The following is a 19,142-nucleotide window of genomic DNA, read 5'->3' as shown; positions in this document are numbered from 1 at the left end:
GAATGGGCCCAGCCCGGTACGAGATTGCAGCTCCAGAGATTTTTTGGGGTTTGCGAATTTCTACCGCAGATTCATCCGGGATTACAGCCGTGTGGCCGCTCCGTTAACTGCCTTGACTTCCAGTATCAGGACCTTCAAGTGGAATCCGGAGGCGGATCGAGCGTTTCTGGATTTGAAGAGGCGATTCACCAACGCACCGATTCTCTCTCAACCGGACACGGCCCGTCAGTTCGTCGTTGAAGTGGACGCGTCTGATGTGGGAGTTGGCGCCATCCTGTCGCAGCGAGGCTCCACGGACAGTAAACTCCATCCCTGCGCCTACTACTCTCGTCGCCTTTCGCCTGCGGAGAGGAATTACGATGTGGGTAACCGGGAGCTTCTCGCGGTGAAACTTGCCTTGGAGGAGTGGCGCCACTGGTTGGAGGGGGCGGAGCAACCGTTTATTGTCTGGACTGACCACAAGAATCTTGCTTACGTGCAATCGGCTAAACGTCTCAACTCCCGTCAGGCCAGGTGGGCGTTGTTTTTCGGACGATTCAAGTTTTTCCCTGACGTTCCGACCTGGATCTAAGAACGGCAAGGCGGACGCCTTGTCCCGGATGTTCTCCAAGACGGAGGAGAGTGGGTCCAAGACCGAGACAATTCTCCCCCGGAACTGCGTCGTGGGAGCAGTTATGTGGAAGATTGAGGAGGAGGTGCTGGCGGCCCTTCGGACTCAGCCCGGTCCCGGTAACGGTCCACCCGGTCGGTTGTTTGTGCCTGAGTCGGTTCGTCCTGCTGTCCTCAAATGGTCCCACGCCAGCAAGATGGCTTGTCACCCTGGCGTGGCTCGGACAATGGCGTTTCTTCGCAGACGTTTTTGGTGGCCTGCCATGGCCGAGGATACTCGGGGTTTTGTTGCTGCCTGTCCAGTGTGTGCGCAGAATAAGAGTACCAATCGGCCCAGCTCTGGACTACTTCACCCCCTTCCTATTCCCCGGCGACCATGGTCGCATCTGGCCCTGGACTTCGTCACTGGGTTGCCCGCTTCTGAGGGGAACACGGTCGTTCTGACTATCGTGGACAGATTCAGCAAGTTCGCCCACTTTGTGCCAATTGCCAAGCTTCCCTCTGCCTCGGAGACGTCCGAGATCCTGGTTAGGGGAGGTTTTCAGGGTCCACGGTTTGCCCAGTGATATCGTTTCCGACCGTGGCCCTCAGTTTACCTCTGCTGTCTGGAAGTCCTTCTGTTTGGCCATTGGAGCTACAGTCAGTCTCACATCTGGTTTTCACCCCCAATCCAATGGTCAGGCGGAGAGAGCCAACCAGAAGATGGAATCCACGCTACGCTGTCTGGTCTCTTCCAACCCCACCTCCTGGGTCTCTCAGTTGCCTTGGGTTGAGTATGCCCACAATACTCTCCCTACATCTGCCACTGGGATGTCTCCCTTCCAGTGCCTGTATGGCTACCAACCTCCCCTGTTCCCTTCTCAGGAGAAGGAGCTCTCAGTGCCTTCTGTTCAGGCCCATATTCGTCGTTGCCACCGGACCTGGCATCGGGCCAGAAAGGCACTCCTTAGAGTTTCGGACCGGTATCAGCTCCAGGCGAATCGTCGCCGGATCCCCGCTCCCACCTATACCATCGGAGATAGGGTTTGGTTGGCCACACGGGATCTTCCGTTACGGACTGAGTCTAGGAAGTTGTTACCGAAGTTCATTGGTCCGTTTGTGGTGGAGAAGGTGATCAATCCAGTGGCAGTTCGACTCAAACTACCGAGGACGCTCAGAGTCCATCCCACCTTTCATGTCTCCTGCCTCAAGCCTGTTTTCCTCAGTCCTCTGTTGCCTCCTCCGCCTCCTCCTCCTCCTCCTCGGATGATCGGAGGTGGTCCTGCCTACACGGTGCGTCGCATCATGGATTCCAGACGGCGGGGCCGGGGTTTCCAGTATCTCGTGGACTGGGAGGGGTATGGTCCTGAAGAGAGGAGTTGGATTCCGCGGCGACAGGTCCTAGATGCTGACCTCATCAGTGACTTCTACCGCCTCCATCCTGGCGCTCCGGGAGTCCGCCCGGTGGCGTTCGTCGGAGGGGGGTACTGTAACGATCCCGGCAGTCTGAGTCGGGTCCTGTCTGGTGACTAGTTTTTCTGTTCGTGATCTCCAGTTTCCCGAGGGTTCGGGGAACGCTCCGGGGAGCTCTCTTGATTTCCGCACCTGCATCCCATCAGCAATCTGCACACCTGGTCCTGATCAGCACCCTTCTTAGGCTCTGGCCTAACATCCAGTCCCCTGCCGGATCGTTAGCCATGAACAGTAGGTTTACCAGAGTATCAGTCTTAGAGCCTAGCGTTAGTTTTGTTGTTTTTGCACCTTGTTGGTTTGTTGCCTACTTACCCCCCGTTTTGTTCCATCTGCAGTCACCCGTCCGGAACCTTCATCCAACCTCTGCCTGGTGGTCGGCGGCTGCCGACCCAGGATGGGATCAACCACTGCACCCCCAACAACTAATCAACGCCGCCCGCTCTGTTCCCTGGATTATTCAGCATCACTCTTGAATTTGTAATAAACACTCGCCTTCGTTTCAACTTACCTTGTCCTGGTCTGCTTCTGGGTTCTGGCTTAGCAACTCGTGACATTGCCAGGCATCTCACAGACAGTCCTGCCAGAAGACCTCACACCTAGCTGACTAAACTCAACTCCATGGCGAAGGAAGTTTCTGATGAACTCCACCAACAAAGTTGAGCAGAGACCAGGCTTTGTGGAATTCAGCTCCAACTACATCGATTCGACCAAGGTCAATACTTTTAAAAAATGTAAATTATGAAACGCTTACCTTGTACCTATGTTTGTCCTCTGTAGTTGCATGCCTTTCTTTGTTTGCTGAAATCCATCCTTTTTCAATAAATGTTAGTCAAATACAATCACCGACTGTTTGCTTGTTTCTGTTTCTCGAAGATGGCAACTCAGCGAGAATGTGCATGTGCCTAGGTCACCAAATGCTCATTGTCCAATCAAATCACACAATCTAGGCCTACGTCATCTGAGATTCAATTGGCACATGCACATTCGTGCAGAGTTGCCATTTTCGAGAGTCTTTGAAGTATTGACCATGAGCTGAATTCCACAAAGCCAGGTCTTTGCTCAACTCCGTTGGTGTAGTTCATCAGAAACTTCCTTCACCATGGAGTTGAGTTCAGTCAGCTACCTCACACTCAGCTTTCACAAAGCTCCCAGCCAGCACAGTGCCACCTCTAGCTAAGCTGTCTTTACACCCAAAGCCAAAAGGGCCATCTTTTACAGGTGCAATGATTGATCGTTTGTCATGTACTGTGTAGTGGTAGTCCTCAGCTGCCATGCAACTTCAAACCTTAGTGTTGTGAAATAATATAATGTTGTGATGTTATTCAGACATAGTTGTTCATTCTCTTGATAGAATGCAGAGCCCTGTCATGTCCATAATCATCATTACTTATTATCATCATCAAAATGACATTCATCATCATCCAGTTTGGTAGCTAACAACATTGCATTAACATGTTACATATAATTTAGTAATTGCGTTGTAAAAGCATAGTGATAGAGTTCAGCAGTTTTGATACATTAATGGAATAAGATATTAAGTTTATAGGTCTATTTCTATGAGGACCAACTTGTAAATGCTGTATATTCACAGGCTCTGTGACCTAGCCATGTAGCTGGCCATTCAGTAGCAGCCTTTACCCTCCATGCCAGACAAGATTACTGTTCGCAACACATCAGCAGGAGAGAGCAGGAGCTTACTCTGGGGCAACCAGCAGTGCCAAAATAGATATGCTATGAGGACAGCACTGCCCTCTGTGATATGTGTCCCACTTTAGTTTGATGGGAGATGCACAGTGACCAACAGACAGGTCAAACTGACTGGCATGGTCAGATTGGAATTCTGACTGTCAGAGCTCATAGTGAGTTCAGGCCAAATGTTTTTACACGCTCATATCAACTTCTGTTTCAGTTGTAACCTTTACTAACCAGTCAAATATGTCCGATATGTACTATACATACAGTACATTATTTCTGCTTTTATACCAAACAATTATCTTATTACACAGGAATGCAAGCCTTGTCCCTAATCATTGACTCTCTCCTATCAACACAATGTAGGGCTGTACCTTGTTTCCGGATCCCTACGGTACCACAGAAATATTGTGTAATGAATTTCTCCAGCTTTTCTTTTGTCACGCTGAACTATTTGACACTCATTCAATAAAGCATGCATCACTCATGCGTCACCCTTTAGCTACTTCACTATAATACAAGGGATTGCAAGATCGAAGTTGAAAGATATTTTACATTTTAGCAGACGCTCTTATCCAGAGCAACTTACAGGAGCAATTAGGGTTTAGTGCCTTGCTTAAGGGCACATCGACAGATTTTTCACCTAGTCGGCTCGGGGATTAGAACCAGCGACCTTTCAGTTACTGGCACAACGCGCTTACCCACTAAGCTACATATTCACTGTAAAGTAACAAGTTCCAATAAACTAACAAGTTCCTCAAAGTCTATCTACCCTATATTGTAATATGAGTGGCCTACATTGACAAAAGTATAAGTATAAATGGCCTACCGTTGCACAATGAAATAAAGAGGTGCTTACCTCAGTAACATATGGCCCCTTCACCAAGGCTGTTTTCTCTGTGGAGATGATCTGTGTCTGTTTAACCCCATTGATAACAGTCATCCTCAAGTCTCTGTTATCACAACAATAAAGACAACAGAAAGACCATACGTTATAGGAGTGTACAGAAACAGTTTTCTGAATCTATGATCCTGGTGAGAAAAGAGAGATGAAGAGGAAAAATAAAGTTAGTGGATGTCAGTCAGTCAGTCCCAGCCTTCCACAGATTACTCACTTATCTACAACAGTCCCTCTCTCTCTCCTCTCCTCTCATCACCTGATGCACTAATGCTTTGAAGCCATTAGCTTCTCAGGGAAACCGTCAGCCCATCATGGGGTTTCAGCCATTTTTCTCACTATATACAAGGCCATTCAGTGAACCTGTGGCAGTAAGTATCTCAGGTTTCTTATTTGAATTCACAACTAGGCCACCTCTCAAATATGTGAGAGCAGACTGAAGATAGTGTGCCTCAGAGATGGCATCTGCCAACTTCATAGCTCTGAGCAAATTGTGGCTTGAGGCCATCTCTGAGGCATACTATCTTCAGCTATTTTTATCATATTTTTTGTTGTTGGATAATGTCTTTGTTTTTTGTGTGCTTTTGTTTGGTTATGTGTTCCATGTAGATTTAATGTAATCATTGTTGTGATAGGGTACCACATCCTGATTAATGCAACTTATTTTTCCACCAGCAGGTGGCTGTGTTATTTTGATTCCAGAGACAGTATGATGCTTGCTGCAGTTCATTTCAGGAGGTTGATAAACTACACGCTGTTTCAATATTGTCCACTTGCTGACTATGAATGTGCTCTCTGCTTAACTAACAGGCTGATTCATATATGCAATGAGCCCATTCTCTAATAACTCCTCACATCTGGTCAACAACAGTGCCACAACACAGAATCTATTTTTATACAGTATATATAAATACATCCATGTCGGTTTAGTTTCAGATCTAGGACTACGTATATATTCCTATATACGGGGAGCAGTTGTTGTTGGAGGTTAACTGCCTTGCTCAAGGGCATAACAGCAGATATTTTTACCTTGCCAGCTCAGGATTTCAAACCAGAGACCTTTCGGTTACTGGCCCAACGCGCTTAACCGCTAGGCTACCTGTCACTGAGGGAGCCATCATTAATATTTTATTATGAAACTCATGAATAATACACACTCCATTATTGTTCATGATATGGTGTAAACATTAGTTTTGAGACTCACCCTAGCCAGGCAGAATGGTGTATTGAACACGCCTCATCATGGTTCATTTGAGGTACTGTATTCCATTGCATTATTCTGCTGCCTGGCTTTTCAGCTCATAATAACAGGTCTATGAAGGTTCTGGGAGCTAGGTATCAAGGGGGCTATGAAAGAGTAGATAATTAACTCATGGTCCAACCAAATAAGTCATATTCTGATAAATTATTCAGCATTTGCAAGCCAATGAATACACTTCCTCCTCATGTTACAGGAAACGCAATAGGGGCTTGCTGAAACATTAGCAATTCATCTAGTCTATGTCCATATTATTATAATAGGTCAAAATTTAGCCTCAGGCTCATGATTCAAAGTTGATGCATAAGGCTTTGATGAATTATTAAGAAAGGTCGAAAATGACATCTTTAGAACATTTTAGATTTTTTGAGAAATAGCCTGTCTGTCCCTTGGAGATGTCACACACAAACACAATGATCATGTACAATACTTGCCGTTCTGAAGCTAACTATAATACATGTTACTTTTAGTAGTAGCTTGCATGAGGTGGAGGTGATGAATAGAAAATGAGATTCAGAAATGTTGTTTGGGTTAATGACAGAAGAAATATGGAAAATCTGGCAACTGATCAGGCACACTGAGGCTTCAAATAGGTGTCTGATGGTGCACAGCCCCCTGAGGTCAAGGATAAGGTTCTGTGCCACACATGCCCCATAATGAGGTTTCCAAAAATAAATGAAATGTTATGGCCACATATGCCCTATTACATCTTTGACCAATCAACATTGCCCCAGAGCCACAGAGCCTAGTGCATTTTCATGCACTGAATTTATGATAGCACTTTCACCCTGACATTTGAATACATTTACATGCATTGTAGCCCCTACCCTCTGACATACAACATGGGGTTGCACCCCTTCCCCCACCCCTGAATTCTACTTTGGACAAGTATTGCCATAATTTAGTGGAAGACGATAGCAGTTGGCATATAATTGTGGTTTAATATGATCATTTTGAAAATGCCAATTTTGACTTTTATTTTTTCAGAATTGATGCTGACCTCATTAGATTAGATATTTAACAATAAAACATTCATTTTTATCTATTTTGCTTTCCCTTTCTTTTTATACGGTATTTTCAAACACTGCGCTTTCTACATAGCTACCAATTTAAGGGCATGAGCCAATAAAAACCTGACAAAGGTTAAATCCCTCTGTGTTGCTATGGAGACCATGACAGGTTCTGTAGTACCGATTTGACAGGCGTATGGAAAGGGGCCGGGGGGGATTGGGTCTGAAAGGGAAGGGGGAGTGCCAAAGAGGTACACGTTCTGGCCATTGGGTGAATACATGTCACATGTTCTATTTTGGAAAGCTAATGCATAGGTTTTTTTCCCTCCCACCCCTGCTCCTCCACTCGCGCTGGTTTATTCCAAGTGTATCGTATAAAGCAACATCCAGAAATGGTGTAGCTAGAATAACAGGAAAGGAGCGCGAGAGTATTTCCAAGCAGGGAAGTACAAGGCCTTCGTGGAAGGTATGGCAACAACATTTTATTTCGTTATGAAAGGCCGTTCTCGGCCTCGGTCCTCTAGTTGTACTTCTGCGGTCAATGACCGTGTTTGTCTGAGCATGTGCATGCTAGCCCGGAGGGACCTTTATTGAGCTGACAACAACCGTCCGTGTCTGACTGACAGAGCTGACTGGCTAACGTTAGTAGCTACTAGCTAGACTAGAGGAACGTCAGTGCATTTTGCATTAAACAGGAACACACCAATTAGAAGGCATACATGGAACTATTTTGTGGATTAGATTAAACAGAAATGCAGGGATCAGCTAGCTGGTGCTCAACTCTCAACATGCTCCTTTGCATGGGCTGTAAATTCACGAACACATAGCGCTTCCCTCCCTGGACACTTTTGGAGGGGGTAGGTTGGTGCCTTTTGAGACTGTGTCCCTTGAGTCACGACCCCAAGGCCGTGAGGGGGAGGGGTTGGATATTTTGACAAGTGCAGCATGTCTGAACTGGAGGCCTTCACGGTTCCAAAACGTTGGACTCGTTCCGAAATGGACCTTGGGCTTTCCCATCCGGACCCGATATGCATACATTTTATTATGTTTTAATATAGAGACCCGTTCCGAACGGACCGAAGGACAACCAGATCCAGTGGTCAGATCCAGACCCGTTCCGATCCGAGTGAGAGAAGCAGCAAAAATGTTCATTTTTAAGCTACTTTATTAACTGGAGTTGATAAAGCGCGAAGTAGCGCAAGGTGGCTGTGCTGTGTGTAGGCGACTGTGAGTGTGAGCGAGTGACACCGAGAAGAGGGAGGAAGAGAAGGCAACCAACCAAGCCAACTCGCGCTATAGTAGACTAATAGCTGCTATAGTATGTATAATCCATTATGATTAACATTACTACCTGTCTTGCCTGCATCAAACCGGGAGAAGCTAGTTAAGCTAGCTAGCTAGGCTAATTGAGGCTGCATGCGCTTTCTTGTTACAAACCACAACTCCATTCAAAATATAAAGTAGCAGCCTACCTGTTGGCTCTTGGTCATTGTAGCCTGTCCTTCTTTAACTGATTTAGATATCTCCTAACTTTTGCCCCACATGGAGGCTCTATGACTGTAGCCTATTGCCGCTTTGATAATTTACGATTGACCAACAACAAGCAGCAGCATAAATTATTTTATTTATTTCTTGTTTGCTTGCAGATGTTGTGTTCGGATCTGTATTGGTCCTTCCAGACAAGTCCGTTAAAATTACTCATACCCGAGACACGTGACAATCAGATCCGTGACATTATTTTGAATTCTGGATCCAGACCCCCTTGGGTCCAGGATCGGGTCTTGAGTGTTCGGGTACAGGTGGATCCGTGTAGACCTCTAGTCAGAACGTTCATTGTAGTAACAGGCTAGTTGTAGTTCCCTTGGCTCTTTCAGTGACCCAAATGAGACCAACAAGATAGGCTACATGACTACCCCACAACTCTGTTCAATGTGTATGTCTGTGTATGTGCATATTACATACAATGCCTTCAGAAAGCATTCATACTCCTTGACTTATTCCACGTTCTGTTACAGCCTGAAATCAAAATGGACTAAATATATTTTCCTCACCCATTAACATACAATGCCCCATAATGAAAAAGTGAAATCATGTTTTAAGACATTTTTGCATATGTATTTCAATTAAATACAGAAATATCTAATTTAGATAAGTATTCACACCCCTGAGTCAATACATGTAAGAATCACCATTGGCAGCGATTGCAGCTGTGAGTCTTTCTGGGTAAGACTTGAAGAGCTTTGCACACCTGGATTGTAAAATATTTGCACATTATTATTTTTTAAATTCTTCCAGCTCTGTCAAGTTGGTTGTTGGTTGTTGATCATTGCTAGACAGCCATTTCAAGTCTTGCCATAGATTTTCAAGCAGATTTTAAGTCAAAACTGTAATTCAATGTCTTGGTAAACAACTCCAGTTTATATTTGGCCTTGTGTTTTAGGTAATTGTCCTGCTGAATGGTGAATTTGTCTCCCAGTGTCTGTTGGAAAGCAGACTGAAACAGGTTTTCCTCTAGGATTTTGCCTGTGCTTAGCTCTATTCCGTTTCTTTTTATCCTAAACAACTCCCTAGTCCTTGCCTGAAGACAAGCATACCCATAACATGATGTAGCCACTGTCATGCTTGAAAATATGAAGTGGTACTCAGTGATGTGTTGGATTTTCCAAACATAACGCTTTGTATTCAGGACATAACATTAATTTCTTTGCCACATTTTTTGCAGTTTTACTTTAGTGCCTTATTGCAAACAGGATGCATGTTTTGGAATATTTTTTTTCTGTACAGACTTCCTTTTCACTTTGTCATTTAGGTTAGTATCGTGGAGTAACTACAATGTTGTTGATCCATCCTCAGTTTTCTCTTATCACAGCCATTAAACTCTGTAACTGTTTTAAAGTCACCATTGGCCTCATGGTGAAATCCCTGAGCGGTTTCCTTCCTCTCTGGCAACTGAGCTAGGAAGGATGCCTGTATCTTTGTAGTGACTGAGTGTAGGCCTATTGATACACCATCCAAAGTGTAATTAATAACTTCACCACACTTAAAGGGATATTCAATGTCTGCTTCTTTTTTTTTTTTTACCCATCTATCAATAGGTACTCCTCTTTGCAATGCTTTGGAAAACCTCCCTGGTCTTTGTGGTTGAATCTGTGTTCACTACTCAACTGAGGGACCTTTACAGATAATTGTGTGTGTGTGCGGGGTACAGAGATGAAGTAGTCATAAAAAAAATCATGTTAAACACTACTATTGCACACAGTCCATGCAACTTATTACGTGACTTGTTAAGCACATTTTTACTCCTGAACTTCCTTAGGCTTGCCATAACAAAGGGGTTGAATACTTATTGACTCAAGACATTTCAGCTTTTCATTTTTAATTAATTTGTAAACATTTTGAAAAACATAATTCCACTTTGACATTATGTGGTATTGGGTGTAGGCCAGTGACACAATCTATATTTAATTAATTTAAAATTCAGGCTGTAACACAACAAAATTTGGAAAAAAGTGTAAATACTTTCGGAAGGCACTATACCAATAAGTCACTATGTTAGCTGTCAAACTGGAGAAAAGCATGCTCTATTACAGTGAAGCTCCTAGAATTTCCTCGAGGCTTTAGAGCAGGGGTGTCAAACTCATTTTAGCTCAGGGGCCACATGGAGGAAAATCTATTCCCAAGTGGGCCGGACCGGAAAAATAATGGTATATATATAACTTAAAAACAACAACTTCAGATTGTTTTCTTTGTTTTAATACGATCAACATACAACATAAAGCTGGAGCCTGAGGACAGTGTGTCCAAAATAGTACAAGCACAACATCACTATTAATCATAAAACACGTCAAGTTTATTTGAAAATTCTAAAGAAAAAGAACACACAAACACACAATGCCTCAGTGATTAACAGAACTGTTTCACAGATCACAGAACTATATCAGGGTGTCATTTCTCAGGCAGAAATGTAGATAAAAATAATGAAATCCTGTTCCCCAAACAAGTGCAAGAACCACAGAGTCAAGAATAGGTTAAATATACAAATAAAATAAAATCAATTAAAAACAATAGCACATCAACATAAAAACATATATAAACATAAAGCTGGAGCCTGAGGACAGTGTCCAAAAGCACAACATCACTATTAATCATAAAACACCTCAAGTTATTTGAAAGTTCTGAGGACAAAGAACACACAATGCCTCAGTGATTCACAGAAGTATATCACAGATCACAGAACTATATCAGGGTGTCATTTCTCAGGCAGAAATGTAGATAAAAATAATGAAATCCTGTTCCCCAAACAAGTGCAAGAACCACAGAGTCAAGAATAGGTTAAATATACTGTGATGCCACGAGAGGCTACCGCTTCCAGCGGGGTTGCCCAAGTAGTGCAAGGAGTCCAGGTTCAACCAAAACAAGGATTTTTATTCAAGGTCTTCGGCAACTAACGAAATTATAACACAATTCTCTTCTCTTCCAAACCCACTCTCCAGACCGTGTCTCTTCCCTTCCAAAACAACCCCAGCCTATCAGCCCCTGATTGGTTTCAGCTGCGTGGGAAGATTGGCCACAGAGGGTTGGAGTTCCCGACCATACCAGCAGATGGAGCCATAGCTGTCTGGGTTTGCAGCCACCTCAGGGGGATGTACCGTCCCTCCAGGACACAGCCTCTCGTGACATCACACATCCCCTCCTCGGGACCGACGTCCTCGTCGGGGTAAAGGCAGTGAAGAAGGCATCACGCCGGGGAGAGGGCGTCCGCATTTCCGTGGTGCTTGCCAGCCCTGTGGACAACCGAAAAGTTAAACGGTTGCAAGCTCAAAAACCATCTGGTTACTCTACTGTTTGATTCCTTGTTCTTGGCCATCCACTGCAGAGGGGCGTGATCAGATACCACCATGAAACGTCGGCCCAGGAGATAGAACCGAAGGGACTCCAGGGCCCAGACTACAGCCAGACATTCCTTCTCCACCGTTGAATAGTTCTTCTCTCTTGGAAGTAACTTCCTGCTTAGGTAGAGAATGGGATGTTCTTCCCCGTCATGTGCCTGGGTGAGGACAGCACCCAGACCCACCTCCGAAGCATCCGCTTGGACCATGAATTCCTTCTTGAAGTCTGGTGCCACCAGGATCGGACTGGAGCAGAGTGCTCGCTTCAGGTTGCGGAAAGCCGCCTCCGCCGCAGGGTTCCACTTCACCATTCGTGAGTGGCGTTTGGTCGTCAGCTCCGTCAATGGTGCCGCTATGGTAGCAAAACCTGCAATAAAGCGTCTATAGTAGCCAGCGAGGCCCAAAAAATGACCTTACTTGCTTCTTGTTGATGGGCTGCGGCCAGTCCTGTATGGCCCGCAGTTTGGCTTCCTGTGGTTTGACCAACCCCCGCCCAATGGTGTACCCCAGGTAGTTTGTCTCACTGAAGGCCACCTTGCACTTCTTCGGGTTTGCCGTGAGCCCTGCTTCCCTGAGCGAATCCAGCACCGCTTGTACCCGGGGTAGGTGGCTGGCCCAATCCTGACTTTGTATAACCACATCATCCAAATAAGCCGCTGCGTGCACTCTTGTGGGGCGCAAGGACTCGATCCATCAGGCGTTGGAACGTGGCAGGTGCCCCGTGGAGACCAAACGGAAGTCGGGTATACTGGTAGAGCCCCTCCGGGGTGGCAAAGGCTGTCTTCTCCTTAGACGCCGGGGTCAAGGGCACCTGCCAGTAGCCTTTTGTGAGATCAAGAGTGGTTATGAAACGAGCATGCCCCAAGGAGTCTATTAAATCATCGACACGAGGCATTGGGTATGCATCAAATTCAGACACTTCATTCAACTTTCGATAGTCATTACAAAATCGTACTGAACCGTCTGGCTTGGGAACTAGTACTATGGGACTTGCCCAGGCACTGTGGGACTCTTCGATTACTCCCAACTCCCGCATCTTCCTTACCTCCTTCTGTATAACCACTTTACGAGCCTCTGGCACGCGGTACGGGCGCTGGTTTACCGTTCGGCCAGGCATGGTGCGGATCTCATGTTGGACCACCTCTGTGTGACCGGGAAGGGAGGAGAAGACATCCTGGTTCTGCTCCACGAGTTCCAGGGCCATCTGTCGTTGATGTGGGGACAGATTTGGACCCAGCTGAACCTCTTCTCGCGCCGGTTCCTGGGTCTCTGTGGGGGTAGAGAGCTAAACAGCGCCTCTCTGGCGTGCCACTTCTTTAAAAGGTTAACATGATAAATCTGCTCAGTTTTCCTCTTATCTGGTTGCCTCACCTTGTAGTTTACTTCTCCCATGCGTTCAATGACCTCATATGGTCCTTGCCAGGTTGCCAGGAATTTGCACTCAACGGTTGGCACCAGGACCAGCACTCTGTCCCCGGCTTAAACTCCCTGGGCTGAGCAGATCTGTTGTAGGAGGCTTGCTGTTGCCGCTGACTGGCCTCCATGTGTTCCCGCATCATGGGATAGATGGCCTTCATTCTCTCCCTCATAGCCCCTACATGGTCGATCAGTGTCCGCTGTTGGCATGGCTGCTCCTCCCAGGCCTCCTTGGCGATGTCGAGCAGTCCTCTGGGTCTGTAGGAAAGCAAGAGCTCAAAGGGTGAAAAACCAGTAGAAGACTGAGGTACCTCTCTCACCGCAAACAATATGTATGGTAACAGCTGATCCCAGTTGCGCCCATCTTCCCCTACCGCTTTCCGCAGCATGGATTTTAGTGTTTTGTTAAAACGTTCGACTAGGCCATCTGTCTGGGGGTGGTAGACCGAGGTTCTCAGCTGTTTGATTTTCAGTAAAGCACAGAGTTCTTTCATCACCCTGGACATGAATGGAGTCCCTTGGTCCGTCAATATCTCTTTTGGGATTCCCAGACTAGTTGAGAGACGGAACAGCTCCTTGGCGATTTGTCTGGATGTAGCCTTCCTCAGCGGAATGGCCTCCGGGTACCGGGACGCATAGTCCAGAATGACCAGAATGTATTGATGTCCCCTGGCACTTTTCGGTAAGGGCCCGACTATGTCTAATCCAATCCTCTCAAAAGGAGTTTCGATAATGGGCAAGGGAATGAGCGGGTTTCTATATGTGGGCTTTGGCGCAACCTGCTGACACTCAGGGCAACTACGGCAGTAGTTCTCTATCTCTTTGTGTACTCCTGGCCAAAAGAAACGTTGCACGATTCTTTCCTTAGTCTTCTCTACCCCCAAGTGGGCCCCTAGCGGGTGTGTGTGGGCTAGGTTGAGTACTGTGGCCCGATAGGGCTGTGGCACGAGGAGCTGTTCATGCACTTCCTCATTTTTCTTGACTATCTGATATACTAACCCCGGTTTACTGCGAAATGGGGGTAAGTAGGGGTTGTCTTATCACCTAACACTACACCTTCTAATACCTGCACATTTCTTAAGGCATTTGCAAGAGTAGGATCTTGTAATTGAGCCGTACCATACTGGCCTGTGAGAGGGGGAAGCTCTTGGGTGCCTGGGACGTCTTCTTCACTGGAGAACGGAGCACTTTCCTGGGCTGCGTTCTCTTCTCCCGTATCCGGACCAGTCTCGGTGTCGGTCTGGGCACCTGCCATCCCTATCAGAGCCCGGGCGGGAGTGAGTAACTCGGAGGATTGCACCGAGCCTTCCCAGGATGAGTCTTGCCTCTCCGTTTCCGAGGTACTCGGGTTATCCTCTCCTGAGACTCTCTCCAGAGTGGGTAAAAGGCTGGGCAGTCTCGTCCAATTAGGACAGGGACGGGGAGGGAATCAACCACCCCCGCCGTCGTGTGTATGGTTCCCCGTGTGCTGGTCATTGTAAGTTCAGTAATGGGGTATTCTCTGGTGTCCCCATGGACACAGGAAACTGGGAGGACTTTCCCCGGGGTCAGACACCTTGGGCCCACCAAATCCTTACGCACCAGGGTGGCCCGGCTACCAGAATCCAGTAAGGCCTCCACATCATGGTGATTCACAGTTACCGGGCAGGTGGGGGGTCGATCTGGGCCGCCATCTACGACTCCCAAGAGCGAGGCAACCCGGTGTGTGGGTGCTGAGCTGGAGGACTCCGCAGTGGGCATAGGTTCATCGGCTGGTTTCCCACACTGCCAGGAGATATGTCCCATCTCCCCACACCGGTAACACTGTCGAGTTTCCCCCTCCTGGTGTACTCTTCTTGGACCCGCCTGGTTTCTGGCTCCCCCTGGAGCCGGGATAAGTCCTGACGTGGCTGGGTTCGAGACCTTGGGGTCCTTTGGACGGGTCCTTCCCATTTGTGGTGGGGCCGCACTCCTGGGGTCTTTTTCGGGAAGCATTCAGCATCTCCGCTGTGGCCTGGTACTTTTCCACAGCTTCCACGGTCAGATCAGCCGTGGTCAAGGCCTGTTGACTGATGAACCGTTTTGCCTCATAAGGCAGGGCGCGTAGGTAACGATCCACCACAACGGCCTCCACCACCGCCGCTGCTGTATTCCTCTGCGGATCCAGCCATTTCCTTGCGATTCGGACAAGTTCATGCATCTGCGCCCGAGGAGGTTGGTCTGGTTGGAAGGTCCAACTGTGAAAGCGCTGGGCCATACCAAATTTTGTGAGTCCATATCTGCTGAGGATCTCAGACTTCAGGGCATCATAGTCAGTAACCTGGTCAGGGCCCAGGTCCCGGACAGCATTCAGCGCTTCCCGGTTAGAAAGGGGGCTAACAGACCAACCCACTGTTGCTTGGGCCAGGCTTCCCTAGTGGCCGTGGCCTCAAATGCATGCAGGTATGCCTCAATGTCATCGGTAGCTCCCATCTTAGATATAAAGTCACTTGCCTTTATTGGGCGGGTATTTTGGACCACCCTCTGTCTCTGCAACTGCAATTCCTCTGCCTTCAGAAGGTTGGCTTTCTTTTGCTCCTCCAAGAGAGCCACGTTTGCTTGCATCTGGGCGTGCTGGCCAGCAACAAGGGCTTTCAATATGTCCTCCATTTCAGTCGGCGGGGAGCCTACGGCCAACTTGGAAAACTGGGTGATCAAACCTTCGGTATCCTCCTCTGCCATGCACTATTAACGCTTGAGCGTGCCTGTATTCTCCACCATCTGTGATGCCACGAGAGGCTACCGCTTCCAGCGGGGTTGCCCAAGTAGTGCAAGGAGTCCAGGTTCAACCAAAACAAGGATTTTTATTCAAGGTCTTCGGCAACTAACGAAATTATAACACAATTCTCTTCTCTTCCAAACCCACTCTCCAGACCGTGTCTCTTCCCTTCCAAAACAACCCCAGCCTATCAGCCCCTGATTGGTTTCAGCTGCGTGGGAAGATTGGCCACAGAGGGTTGGAGTTCCCGACCATACCAGCAGATGGAGCCATAGCTGTCTGGGTTTGCAGCCACCTCAGGGGGATGTACCGTCCCTCCAGGACACAGCCTCTCGTGACATCACAATACAAATAAAATCAATTAAAAACAATAGCACATCAACATAAAAACATCAACATAAATCTGAAAGCGTTGCTCAAACTCCCGTAACAGTCCTGTTATTTTATCTTTGAACCGCTTCATGTCTGCCACATGTTGGGTCGCGCACACATTTTTCAGACAGGGGAAGTGAGCTGCATCACCACCGGCAAGTTGCGTCTCCCACAATGACAGCTTCAACTTGAAAGAACGTATGCTGTCATAATACTGCGTGACAACTTTGTTGCGCCCTTGCAGCTGTTTGTTCAAGTTATTCAGGTGCTCTGTAACATCCACCATAAATGCAAGGTCCTGCATCCATTCTGCGGAATGAAATTCTAACACTGGTTTGCCCTTTTCTTCCATGAACTGTTCAATTTCTTCTCGTAAATCAAAGAAACGCCTCAGCACAGCACCTCGGCTTAACCATCTTACCTCAGTGTGGTATGGCAGGCCATAGATGTGGTCTTTCTCTCTGAGAAGGCTGTCAAACTGACGGTGATTCAGGCTTCTGGATCGGATGAAATGAACAGTTTGGATGACCACCTTCATGACGTTATCCATCTTTAATGACTTGCAACACAAATCCTCCTGGTGCAAAATACAGTGAAAAGTCAAAAAATCACGTCCTCCATTTGCAGATTGTACTTTCTCTCTGAACTTTGTCACAACGCCTGCTTTTTTCCCGATCATTGAGGGCGCACCATCTGTAGCCAGGCTGACAGCGCGGGACCAGTCCACTCCGACCCTGTCCAGCGCGCCGACGAGTGCGGTAAAAATATCAGCTGCTGTCGTTGTATCTGTCATCGGCACCAACTCCACAAACTCCTCTGTGACGGTCAATGTGTCATCAACTCCGCGGATGAAAATGGCCAGTTGTGCAACATCTGTAATGTCCGTGCTTTCATCAATTGCAACCGAAAACGCAATAAATGACTTTACTTTTTGCTTCAACTGGCTGTCCAAATCCACTGAAAGATCGGAAATCCTGTCTGCAACTGTGTTTCTTGTCAGGCTGATATTTGCAAAAGCCTGCCGCTTTTCAGGGCACACAATCTCCGCTGCCTTCATCATGCACGTTTTTACAAATTCACCCTCACTAAATGGTTTTGAAGCCACTGCGATTTCATTAGCAATGAGGTAGCTAGCTTTCACTGCAGCGTCACTGATGTCTCGGCTGTGAGTAAACACAGACTGCTGTTTCTTCAGACCCGCCAACAGTTCATTCACCTTCTCTCATCTCCGCTGTCCTTGAAAGTTGTCATATTTGTCGGCATGAAGACTCACATAGTGGCGACGAAGGTTATATTCTTTCAGCACTGCAACATGCTCTGAACACACCAAACATACAGCTTTCCCATTCAATTCCGTGAATAAATAGGATGACCATTTTTCTTGGAACACTCTGCACTCTGCGTCCACTTTTCTCTTTTTTGACAGAGACATATTGGGGCAATGAGGGTGCCAAAGCACATAATGTTAAAAGTAGAAGCCGTAATAAATATCGCGGGCAAAACAAAGTAGCTCATTGGCTGCACGTGCTTGACCTACTTGCTCTGCCCCGGTATAGACAATTTGCTTGCTTAACACAATTGCTATTGCGCCATCCAGTGGACGCAATTGGAACAGCAGTTTATTTTATTGAAAAATTGCAGCGCATTTTTATACTTTACAAAAAAAAAAAAAAAAAATAAAAAAAAAAAATTCTAAATAATCTCGCGGGCCGGATTAAACCCGTTTGCGGGCCTGACCCGGCCCGCGGGCCGTATGTTTGACACCCCTGCTTTAGAGGTTAATTGTACTGGGACTCATTTAGTGCTCAGTATGACCGTAAATTATTATGGATAGAGCATCTCCCCTTGGACCCCAGGTCACAGTGCTCTGGGAGAATCATTCGGAGTAGTGTGTACTATTTGAACATTCTCAATTTACAGTCATGCCCTTCATAGTGTGTGTGTTAGTGGCAGGTTGGCATTTATTGAGATGACTCGTACTGGAAGCAGCTCTGCAGAGTGGTCACTAGCTGACAGAGCCACAAAGTCAAAATCAGATTTTAAACCTAACCTTATCCCTTCCCTTAACCACATGCCTAACCCTAACCTTAAACATTTGCTTTTTGGTCTTAATTTGTTTTCATTAAGTTTTACGATATAACCAATTTTTCTTTTGCATATGGCCACAACATGCTGTTGGCCAAGGCACTCATTCAATTGCATTAAATGCTTTTGAAAGACTCTTGAAAGATGTAAATCTATGCTATTGGGATAAAGTGGCATTCTTTTTATGGTTTAGAGCCTGCTCTGTAAATAAGCAAGAAGGGCACTGCCCTTACCCCTGGGCTTGCCCCTGTCCCACCCATAATGCATAATCAAATAGATTTTATTCATTTACCTCCTCATGGAGAGCTAATCATTTACCTCTACAGAGATCATCCCCAACAGGGAAGAGACCTGGTCACAGGGGAGATTGGTTTCTGCAGACTTGAGCTGCATGAACCCACCAGCCCAGGCCTCTTGTCTTTTACCAGGGAATACCAGTTAAGCCTGGCCCTCCACTACATCCCAGGGAAAGAGGGCTAATTAAAGACAGTGTCGCCGTCCTGGCAGTCTGGGCGCCTCTGAGGATGAGTGGATGGACGCTTGGCTTTAGTTTGAAGCAGGAGTGTCAGTGAGTGTCTGCTGGCTTGTAACTGCAAAGTCATCTTTTCTCATCCACCACTAAACAAGATTAGTTGCTGATTTCACTTTATTGACAAACTAGAGGTAGTTCAAAGTAAGCAGTGAGACAGTTCATGTCCAAGGGCAGGCTATCCTATATTTACCA

General features: G+C 46.7%; 1 protein-coding gene across 1 annotated transcript in view; it reads left to right on the top strand.

The window, feature by feature from the left end:
- Nucleotides 1-7,240: 7,240 nt before the first annotated feature.
- The window catches only part of LOC121577749 (polyhomeotic-like protein 2), a 46,466-nt gene continuing 34,564 nt past the window's right edge, over nucleotides 7,241-19,142 (top strand). Inside the window, exon 1 of the mRNA XM_041891609.2 lies at nucleotides 7,241-7,385. The gene's annotated coding sequence lies outside the window, so the exon portion shown is untranslated. The remainder of the gene's footprint in view (nucleotides 7,386-19,142) is intronic.

Source organism: Coregonus clupeaformis, chromosome 12 (assembly GCF_020615455.1).
Source record: "Coregonus clupeaformis isolate EN_2021a chromosome 12, ASM2061545v1, whole genome shotgun sequence".
NCBI lineage: Eukaryota > Metazoa > Chordata > Actinopteri > Salmoniformes > Salmonidae > Coregonus > Coregonus clupeaformis.
The sequence above is the reverse complement of the archived record's forward strand: the minus strand, read 5'-3'. Positions and strand labels throughout refer to the sequence as shown.